The sequence below is a fragment of the Taudactylus pleione genome, unplaced genomic scaffold, assembly GCF_031769625.1.
Source record: "Taudactylus pleione unplaced genomic scaffold, aTauple2 ptg000473l, whole genome shotgun sequence".
Lineage (NCBI taxonomy): Eukaryota > Metazoa > Chordata > Amphibia > Anura > Myobatrachidae > Taudactylus > Taudactylus pleione.
Window position 1 is genome coordinate 4861922 of NW_028284875.1, and position 12227 is coordinate 4874148.

A 12227-nucleotide genomic window follows, 5' to 3' on the forward strand; every position below is an offset into this window, starting at 1 on the left:
GCAATATACACCTATGGATACATAAAACTGGGCAATAACACAAATGCACAATATAATTGATTACCTTATGATTAGAATATTACTTTTATTAGGGACTTTAGTATTGGGTGCATTAGTTTAGTGGATTTAAAAAGTAACTAATTTAAAATTAATAAACCAAGTTAATTTACTTAGTCAACTCGATGCTAAAATCACTCAACTAAAAATAATGCACTTTGACCATGTGCTCCTGTGGCGCAATCGGTCTGTGCGCAGGACTTATAAGACAGTATCTGTTGAGCAATGCTGAGGTTGTGAGTTCAAGCCTCACCTGGAGCAAATGTAATTTTTTTTCTAATGTCATCAGTTAATGATTATCATCTGCTTCCTGAACATCCTGATATGAAGGCAGAAAAAAAACACAAACATGACTGTTTTTAAGTACCAGTACACACAGCTGCTTTGGTTCATATGCACTGTAAACATTACTTTAGTTAGTCAACAAAATGGAATGCAAAAGACTACCTCTTTATTGGTAAAAGAGTTGCATCAATCTGTTTTGCTGCAATGTAACATGAGGGTCCACACTATTAGGTCTGGATAGTACAATCACATTTCATGCTGGGATTTGTAAAGCAAAGAACACAAATAAACGGCTTTCCTATATCGCAACAATTAATGATTATACTAATGAAAAAACCAGTTTCACTCAAAGATGTTACTAAGCCCCAGTGGCCTAATGGATAAGGCACTGGCCTCCTAAGCCAGGGATTGTGGGTTCAAGTCCCATCTGGGGTGATAGGCTTTATTTCATTAAAATAATATTGGAGATGTTCCTTTCATTCTTGCTTCATACTGCACAAATGGCTCCACCAGAAACTTGAATCTGCTTAACAATCTGGAATTGTTCAGCTTGCAAAATTATGGCCCAGTATCTAAAAGCAGACATTTATCCTAATGACATTGTGGATTAGTTTTCTGAAAAGTTTACTATCACCTGGGATAGTGGCTTCAAGGCCCATCTAGGATGCATGTTCCTTTGTTGCTCATTCTCATTCTAGAAGTTATGCTTTTTTTCAATTCAGGTGACTGTCTTAATGGTATTGCAGAAAATCCATATATACCAAAACATACCTATTAAGTTTTAATTGCAATTTAATATCAGAGTGGCTACAAAATAACAATTTCTATTGCAATTGCTGATGGGTTTCTTGAAGTCCTTTCATCCTTGTCATCAAAAGGGTAATTTTCTGCTTTTTATATTTCTTTGGACACTGACTTTACTGACAATTTAGGTGCTACAGACCAAAAAAACAATGTTTACCTTTAAATATAGAGCACAAGTGAGATTTAACTTATTTTTATTTAAAGATACTGCATTTTTGGTAATATAGTGTATATTTTCCCTATGCAACATTAATGTTACATATATCTATACCAAATATTATTTAAGATAAATAAACAGGAATTATTTTACAATTTTGATAATATTGAACTGTACAACAATGGCATGAATTCATTGCAATATACACCTATGGATACATAAAACTGGGCAATAACACAAATACACAATATAATTGATTACCTTATGATTAGAATATTACTTTTATTAGGTACTTTAGTATTGGGTTCAGTAGTTTAGTGGATTTAAAAAGTAACTAATTTAAAATTAATAAACCAAGTTAATTTACTTAGTCAACTCGATGCTAAAATCACTCAACTAAAAATAATGCGCTTTGACCATGTGCTCCTGTGGCGCAATCGGTCTGTGCGCAGGACTTATAAGACAGTATCTGTTGAGCAATGCTGAGGTTGTGAGTTCAAGCCTCACCTGGAGCAAATGTAATTTTTTTTCTAATGTCATCAGTTAATGATTATCATCTGCTTCCTGAACATCCTGATATGAAGGCAGAAAAAAAACACAAACATGACTGTTTTTAAGGTACCAGTACACACAGCTGCTTTGGTTCATATGCACTGTAAACATTACTTTAGTTAGTCAACAAAATGGAATGCAAAAGACTACCTCTTTATTGGTAAAAGAGTTGCATCAATCTGTTTTGCTGCAATGTAACATGAGGGTTCACACTATTAGGTGTGGATAGTACAATCACATTTCATGCTGGGATTTGTAAAGCAAAGAACACAAATAAACGGCTTTCCTATATCGCAACAATTAATGATTATACTAATGAAAAAATCAGTTTCACTCAAAGATGTTACTAAGCCCCAGTGGCCTAATGGATTGTGGTTTCAAGTCCCATCTGGGGTGATAGGCTTTATTTCATTAAAATAATATTGGAGATGTTCCTTTCATTCTTGCTTCATACTGCACAAAAGGCTCCACCAGAAACTTTAATCTGCTTAACAATCTGGAATTGTTCAGCTTGCAAAATTATGGCCCAGTATCTAAAAGCAGACATTTATCCTAATGACATTGTGGATTAGTTTCCTGAAAAGTTTACTATCACCTGGGACAGTGGCTTCAAGTCCCATCTAGGATGCATGTTCCTTTGTTGCTCATACTCATTCTAGAAGTTATGCTTTTTTTCAATGCAGGTGACTGTCTTAATGGTATTGCAGAAAATCCATATATACCAAAACATACCTATTAAGTTTTAATTGCAATTTAATATCAGAGTGGCTACAAAATAACAATGTCTATTGCAATTGCTGATGGGTTTCTTGAAGTCCTTTCATCCTTGTCATCAAAAGGGTAATTTTCTGCTTTTTATATTTCTTTGGACACTGACTTTACTGACAATTTAGGTGCTACAGACCAAAAAAACAATGTTTACCTTTAAATATAGAGCACAAGTGAGATTTAACTTATTTTTAATTAAAGATACTGCACTTTTTGGTAATATAGTGTATATTTTCGATATGCAACATTAAAGTTACATATATCTATACCAAATATTATTTAAGATAAATAAACAGTAATTATTTTACAATTTTGATAATATTGAACTGTACAACAATGGCATGAATTCATTGCAATATACACCTATGGATACATAAAACTGGGCAATAACTCAAATGCACAATATAATTGATTACCTTATGATTAGAATATTACTTTTATTAGGTTCTTTAGAATTGGGTGCAGTAGTTTAGTGGATTTAAAAAGTAACTAATTTAAAATTAATAAACCAAGTTAATTTACTTAGTCAACTCGATGCTAAAATCACTCAACTAAAAATAATGCGCTTTGACCATGTGCTCCTGTGGCGCAATCGGTCTGTGCGCAGGACTTATAAGACAGTATCTGTTGAGCAATGCCGAGGTTGTGAGTTCAAGCCTCACCTGGAGCAAATGTAATTTTTTTTCTAATGTCAACAGTTAATGATTATCATCTGCTTCCTGAACATCCTGATATGAAGGCAGAAAAAAAACACAAACATGACTGTTTTTAAGTACCAGTACACACAGCTGCTTTGGTTCATATGCACTTTAAACATTACTTTAGTTAGTCAACAAAATGGAATGCAAAAGACTACCTCTTTATTGGTAAAAGAGTTGCATCAATCTGTTTTGCTGCACTGTAACATGAGGGTCCACACTATTAGGTCTGGATAGTACAATCACATTTCATGCTGGGATTTGTAAAGCAAAGAACACAAATAAACGGCTTTCCTATATCGCAACAATTAATGATTATACTAATGAAAAAATCAGTTTCACTCAAAGATGATACTAAGCCCCAGTGGCTTAATGGATAAGCAAAGGATTGTGGGTTCAAGTCCCATCTGGGGTGATAGGCTTTATTTCATTAAAATAATTTTGGAGATGTTCCTTTTATTCTTGCTTCATACTGCACAAATGGCTCCACCAGAAACTTTTATCTGCTTATCAATCCGGAACTGTTCAGCTTGCAAAATTATGGCCCAGTATCTAAAAGCAGACATTCATCCTAATGACATTGTGGATTAGTTTTCTGAAAAGTTTACTATCACCTGGGACAGTGGCTTCAAGTCCCATCTAGGATGCATGTTCCTTTGTTGCTCATTCTCATTCTAGAAGTTATGCTTTTTTTCAATTCAGGTGACTGTCTTAATGGTATTGCAGAAAATCCATATATACCAAAACATACCTATTAAGTTTTAATTGCAATTTAATATCAGAGTGGCTACAAAATAACAATTTCTATTACAATTGCTGATGGGTTTCTTGAAGTCCTTTCATCCATGTCATCAAAAGGGTAATTTTCTGCCTTTTATATTTCTTTGGACACTGACTTTACTGACAATTTAGGTGCTTCAGACCAAAAAAACAATGTTTACCTTTAAATATAGAGCACAAGTGAGATTTAACTTATTTTTATTTAAAGATACTGCATTTTTTGGTATTAGAGTGTATATTTTCCCTATGCAACATTAAAGTTACATATATGTATACCAAATATTATTTAAGATAAATAAACAGGAATTATTTTACAATTTTGATAATATTGTACTGTACAACAATGGCATGAATTCATTGCAATATACACCTATGGATACATAAAACTGGGCAATAACACAAATACACAATATAATTGATTACCTTATGATTAGAATATTACTTTTATTAGGTACTTTAGTATTGGGTGCAGTAGTTTAGTGGATTTAAAAAGTAACTAATTTAAAATTAATAAACCAAGTTAATTTACTTAGTCAACTCGATGCTAAAATCACTCAACTAAAAATAATGCGCTTTGACCATGTGCTCCTGTGGCGCAATCGGTCTGTGCGCAGGACTTATAAGACAGTATCTGTTGAGCAATGCTGAGGTTGTGAGTTCAAGCCTCACCTGGAGCAAATGTAATTTTTTTTCTAATGTCATCAGTTAATGATTATCATCTGCTTCCTGAACATCCTGATATGAAGGCAGAAAAAAAACACAAACATGACTGTTTTTAAGGTACCAGTACACACAGCTGCTTTGGTTCATATGCACTGTAAACATTACTTTAGTTAGTCAACAAAATGGAATGCAAAAGACTACCTCTTTATTGGTAAAAGAGTTGCATCAATCTGTTTTGCTGCAATGTAACATGAGGGTTCACACTATTAGGTGTGGATAGTACAATCACATTTCATGCTGGGATTTGTAAAGCAAAGAACAAAAATAAACGGCTTTCCTATATCGCAACAATTAATGATTATACTAATGAAAAAATCAGTTTCACTCAAAGATGTTACTAAGCCCCAGTGGCCTAATGGATTGTGGTTTCAAGTCCCATCTGGGGTGATAGGCTTTATTTCATTAAAATAATATTGGAGATGTTCCTTTCATTCTTGCTTCATACTGCACAAAAGGCTCCACCAGAAACTTTAATCTGCTTAACAATCTGGAATTGTTCAGCTTGCAAAATTATGGCCCAGTATCTAAAAGCAGACATTTATCCTAATGACATTGTGGATTAGTTTCCTGAAAAGTTTACTATCACCTGGGACAGTGGCTTCAAGTCCCATCTAGGATGCATGTTCCTTTGTTGCTCATACTCATTCTAGAAGTTATGCTTTTTTTCAATGCAGGTGACTGTCTTAATGGTATTGCAGAAAATCCATATATACCAAAACATACCTATTAAGTTTTAATTGCAATTTAATATCAGAGTGGCTACAAAATAACAATGTCTATTGCAATTGCTGATGGGTTTCTTGAAGTCCTTTCATCCTTGTCATCAAAAGGGTAATTTTCTGCTTTTTATATTTCTTTGGACACTGACTTTACTGACAATTTAGGTGCTACAGACCAAAAAAACAATGTTTACCTTTAAATATAGAGCACAAGTGAGATTTAACTTATTTTTAATTAAAGATACTGCACTTTTTGGTAATATAGTGTATATTTTCGATATGCAACATTAAAGTTACATATATCTATACCAAATATTATTTAAGATAAATAAACAGTAATTATTTTACAATTTTGATAATATTGAACTGTACAACAATGGCATGAATTCATTGCAATATACACCTATGGATACATAAAACTGGGCAATAACTCAAATGCACAATATAATTGATTACCTTATGATTAGAATATTACTTTTATTAGGTTCTTTAGAATTGGGTGCAGTAGTTTAGTGGATTTAAAAAGTAACTAATTTAAAATTAATAAACCAAGTTAATTTACTTAGTCAACTCGATGCTAAAATCACTCAACTAAAAATAATGCGCTTTGACCATGTGCTCCTGTGGCGCAATCGGTCTGTGCGCAGGACTTATAAGACAGTATCTGTTGATCAATGCCGAGGTTGTGAGTTCAAGCCTCACCTGGAGCAAATGTAATTTTTTTTCTAATGTCAACAGTTAATGATTATCATCTGCTTCCTGAACATCCTGATATGAAGGCAGAAAAAAAACACAAACATGACTGTTTTTAAGTACCAGTACACACAGCTGCTTTGGTTCATATGCACTTTAAACATTACTTTAGTTAGTCAACAAAATGGAATGCAAAAGACTACCTCTTTATTGGTAAAAGAGTTGCATCAATCTGTTTTGCTGCACTGTAACATGAGGGTCCACACTATTAGGTCTGGATAGTACAATCACATTTCATGCTGGGATTTGTAAAGCAAAGAACACAAATAAACGGCTTTCCTATATCGCAACAATTAATGATTATACTAATGAAAAAATCAGTTTCACTCAAAGATGATACTAAGCCCCAGTGGCTTAATGGATAAGCAAAGGATTGTGGGTTCAAGTCCCATCTGGGGTGATAGGCTTTATTTCATTAAAATAATTTTGGAGATGTTCCTTTTATTCTTGCTTCATACTGCACAAATGGCTCCACCAGAAACTTTTATCTGCTTATCAATCCGGAACTGTTCAGCTTGCAAAATTATGGCCCAGTATCTAAAAGCAGACATTCATCCTAATGACATTGTGGATTAGTTTTCTGAAAAGTTTACTATCACCTGGGACAGTGGCTTCAAGTCCCATCTAGGATGCATGTTCCTTTGTTGCTCATTCTCATTCTAGAAGTTATGCTTTTTTTCAATTCAGGTGACTGTCTTAATGGTATTGCAGAAAATCCATATATACCAAAACATACCTATTAAGTTTTAATTGCAATTTAATATCAGAGTGGCTACAAAATAACAATTTCTATTGCAATTGCTGATGGGTTTCTTGAAGTCCTTTCATCCTTGTCATCAAAAGGGTAATTTTCTGCTTTTTATATTTCTTTGGACACTGACTTTACTGACAATTTAGGTGCTACAGACCAAAAAAACAATGTTTACCTTTAAATATAGAGCACAAGTGAGATTTAACTTATTTTTATTTAAAGATACTGCATTTTTGGTAATATAGTGTATATTTTCCCTATGCAACATTAATGTTACATATATCTATACCAAATATTATTTAAGATAAATAAACAGGAATTATTTTACAATTTTGATAATATTGAACTGTACAACAATGGCATGAATTCATTGCAATATACACCTATGGATACATAAAACTGGGCAATAACACAAATACACAATATAATTGATTACCTTATGATTAGAATATTACTTTTATTAGGTACTTTAGTATTGGGTGCAGTAGTTTAGTGGATTTAAAAAGTAACTAATTTAAAATTAATAAACCAAGCTAATTTACTTAGTCAACTCGATGCTAAAATCACTCAACTAAAAATAAAGCGCTTTGTCCATGTGCTCCTGTGGCGCAATCAGTCTGTGCGCGGTACTTATAAGACTGTATCTGTTGAGCAATCCTGAGGTTGAGAATTCAAGCCTCACCTGGAGCAAATGTAATTTTTTTTCTAATGTCAACAGTTAATGATTATCATCTGCTTCCTGAACATCCTGATATGAAGGCAGAAAAAAAACACAAACATGACTGTTTTTAAGGTACCAGTACACACAGCTGTTTTTGTTCATATGCACTGTAAACATTACTTTAGTTAGTCAACAAAATGGAATGCAAAAGACTACCTCTTTATTGGTAAAAGAGTTGCATCAATCTGTTTTGCTGCAATGTAACATGAGGGTCCACACTATTAGGTCTGGACAGTACAATCACATTTCATGCTGGGATTTGTAAAGCAAAGAACACAAATAAACGGCTTTCCTATATCGCAACAATTAATGATTATACTAATGAAAAAATCAGTTTCACTCAAAGATGTTACTAAGCCCCAGTTGCCTAATGGATAAGACACTGGCCTCCTAAGCCAGGGATTGTGGGTTCAAGTCCCATCTGGGGAGATAGGCTTTATTTCATTAAAATAATTTTGGAGATGTTCCTTTTATTCTTGGTTCATACTGCACAAATGGCTCCACCAGAAACTTTAATCTGCTTAACAATCTGGAACTGTTCAGCTTGCAAAATTATGGCCCAGTATCTAAAAGCAGACATTTATCCTAATGACATTGTGGATTAGTTTCCTGAAAAGTTTACTATCACCTGGGACAGTGGCTTCAAGTCCCATCTAGGATGCATGTTCCTTTGTTGCTCATACTCATTCTAGAAGTTATGCTTTTTTTCAATGCAGGTGACTGTCTTAATGGTATTGCAGAAAATCCATATATACCAAAACATACCTATTAAGTTTTAATTGCAATTTAATATCAGAGTGGCTACAAAATAACAATTTCTATTGCAATTGCTGATGGGTTTCTTGAAGTCCTTTCATCCTTGTCATCAAAAGGGTAATTTTCTGCTTTTTATATTTCTTTGGACACTGACTTTACTGACAATTTAGGTGCTACAGACCAAAAAAACAATGTTTACCTTTAAATATAGAGCACAAGTGAGATTTAACTTATTTTTATTTAAAGATACTGCATTTTTGGTAATATAGTGTATATTTTCCCTATGTAACATTAATGTTACATATATCTATACCAAATATTATTTAAGATAAATAAACAGGAATTATTTTACAATTTTGATAATATTGAACTGTACAACAATGGCATGAATTCATTGCAATATACACCTATGGATACATAAAACTGGGCAATAACACAAATACACAATATAATTGATTACCTTATGATTAGAATATTACTTTTATTAGGTACTTTAGTATTGGGTGCAGTAGTTTAGTGGATTTAAAAAGTAACTAATTTAAAATTAATAAACCAAGTTAATTTACTTAGTCAACTCGATGCTAAAATCACTCAACTAAAAATAATGTGCTTTGACCATGTGCTCCTGTTGCGCAATCGGTCTGTGCGCAGGACTTATAAGACAGTATCTGTTGAGCAATGCTGAGGTTGTGAGTTCAAGCCTCACCTGGAGCAAATGTAATTTTTTTTCTAATGTCATCAGTTAATGATTATCATCTGCTTCCTGAACATCCTGATATGAAGGCAGAAAAAAAACACAAACATGACTGTTTTTAAGTACCAGTACACACAGCTGCTTTGGTTCATATGCACTGTAAACATTACTTTAGTTAGTCAACAAAATGGAATGCAAAAGACTACCTCTTTATTGGTAAAAGAGTTGCATCAATCTGTTTTGCTGCAATGTAACATGAGGGTCCACACTATTAGGTCTGGACAGTACAATCACATTTCATGCTGGGATTTGTAAAGCAAAGAACACAAATAAACGGCTTTCCTATATCGCAACAATTAATGATTATACTAATGAAAAAATCAGTTTCACTCAAAGATGTTACTAAGCCCCAGTGGCCTAATGGATTGTGGTTTCAAGTCCCATCTGGGGTGATAGGCTTTATTTCATTAAAATAATATTGGAGATGTTCCTTTCATTCTTGCTTCATACTGCACAAAAGGCTCCACCAGAAACTTTAATCTGCTTAACAATCTGGAATTGTTCAGCTTGCAAAATTATGGCCCAGTATCTAAAAGCAGACATTTATCCTAATGACATTGTGGATTAGTTTCCTGAAAAGTTTACTATCACCTGGGACAGTGGCTTCAAGTCCCATCTAGGATGCATGTTCCTTTGTTGCTCATACTCATTCTAGAAGTTATGCTTTTTTTCAATGCAGGTGACTGTCTTAATGGTATTGCAGAAAATCCATATATACCAAAACATACCTATTAAGTTTTAATTGCAATTTAATATCAGAGTGGCTACAAAATAACAATGTCTATTGCAATTGCTGATGGGTTTCTTGAAGTCCTTTCATCCTTGTCATCAAAAGGGTAATTTTCTGCTTTTTATATTTCTTTGGACACTGACTTTACTGACAATTTAGGTGCTACAGACCAAAAAAACAATGTTTACCTTTAAATATAGAGCACAAGTGAGATTTAACTTATTTTTAATTAAAGATACTGCACTTTTTGGTAATATAGTGTATATTTTCGATATGCAACATTAAAGTTACATATATCTATACCAAATATTATTTAAGATAAATAAACAGTAATTATTTTACAATTTTGATAATATTGAACTGTACAACAATGGCATGAATTCATTGCAATATACACCTATGGATACATAAAACTGGGCAATAACTCAAATGCACAATATAATTGATTACCTTATGATTAGAATATTACTTTTATTAGGTTCTTTAGAATTGGGTGCAGTAGTTTAGTGGATTTAAAAAGTAACTAATTTAAAATTAATAAACCAAGTTAATTTACTTAGTCAACTCGATGCTAAAATCACTCAACTAAAAATAAAGCGCTTTGACCATGTGCTCCTGTGGCGCAATCGGTCTGTGCGCAGGACTTATAAGACAGTATCTGTTGAGCAATGCCGAGGTTGTGAGTTCAAGCCTCACCTGGAGCAAATGTAATTTTTTTTCTAATGTCAACAGTTAATGATTATCATCTGCTTCCTGAACATCCTGATATGAAGGCAGAAAAAAAACACAAACATGACTGTTTTTAAGTACCAGTACACACAGCTGCTTTGGTTCATATGCACTTTAAACATTACTTTAGTTAGTCAACAAAATGGAATGCAAAAGACTACCTCTTTATTGGTAAAAGAGTTGCATCAATCTGTTTTGCTGCACTGTAACATGAGGGTCCACACTATTAGGTCTGGATAGTACAATCACATTTCATGCTGGGATTTGTAAAGCAAAGAACACAAATAAACGGCTTTCCTATATCGCAACAATTAATGATTATACTAATGAAAAAATCAGTTTCACTCAAAGATGATACTAAGCCCCAGTGGCTTAATGGATAAGCAAAGGATTGTGGGTTCAAGTCCCATCTGGGGTGATAGGCTTTATTTCATTAAAATAATTTTGGAGATGTTCCTTTTATTCTTGCTTCATACTGCACAAATGGTTCCACCAGAAACTTTTATCTGCTTATCAATCCGGAACTGTTCAGCTTGCAAAATTATGGCCCAGTATCTAAAAGCAGACATTTATCCTAATGACGTTGTGGATTAGTTTTCTGAAAAGTTTACTATCACCTGGGATAGTGGCTTCAAGGCCCATCTAGGATGCATGTTCCTTTGTTGCTCATTCTCATTCTAGAAGTTATGCTTTTTTTCAATTCAGGTGACTGTCTTAATGGTATTGCAGAAAATCCATATATACCAAAACATACCTATTAAGTTTTAATTGCAATTTAATATCAGAGTGGCTACAAAATAACAATTTCTATTGCAATTGCTGATGGGTTTCTTGAAGTCCTTTCATCCTTGTCATCAAAAGGGTAATTTTCTGCTTTTTATATTTCTTTGGACACTGACTTTACTGACAATTTAGGTGCTACAGACCAAAAAAACAATGTTTACCTTTAAATATAGAGCACAAGTGAGATTAACTTATTTTTATTTAAAGATACTGCATTTTTTGGTATTAGAGTGTATATTTTCCCTATGCAACATTAAAGTTACATATAACTATACCAAATATTATTTAAGATAAATAAACAGGAATTATTTTACAATTTTGATAATATTGTACTGTACTACAATGGCATGAATTCATTGCAATATACACCTATGGATACATAAAACTGGGCAATAACACAAATGCACAATATAATTGATTACCTTATGATTAGAATATTACTTTTATTAGGTACTTTAGTATTGGGTGCAGTAGTTTAGTGGATTTAAAAAGTAACTAATTTAAAATTAATAAACCAAGTTAACTTACTTAGTCAACTCGATGCTAAAATCACTCAACTAAAAATAATGCGCTTTGACCATGTGCTCCTGTGGCGCAATCGGTCTGTGCGCGGTACTTATAAGACAGTATCTGTTGAGCAATCCTGAGGTTGTGAATTCAAGCCTCACCTGGAGCAAATGTAATTTTTTTTCTAATGTCAACAGTTA

General features: G+C 33.2%; 1 non-coding gene across 1 annotated transcript; it reads left to right on the plus strand.

Moving 5' to 3' along the window:
* Nucleotides 1-704: 704 nt before the first annotated feature.
* On the plus strand, nucleotides 705-777 carry TRNAR-CCU (transfer RNA arginine (anticodon CCU)). The gene has a single exon. It is a non-coding gene; the product is annotated as a tRNA-Arg (tRNA).
* The last annotated feature ends 11450 nt before the right edge of the window (nucleotides 778-12227 follow it).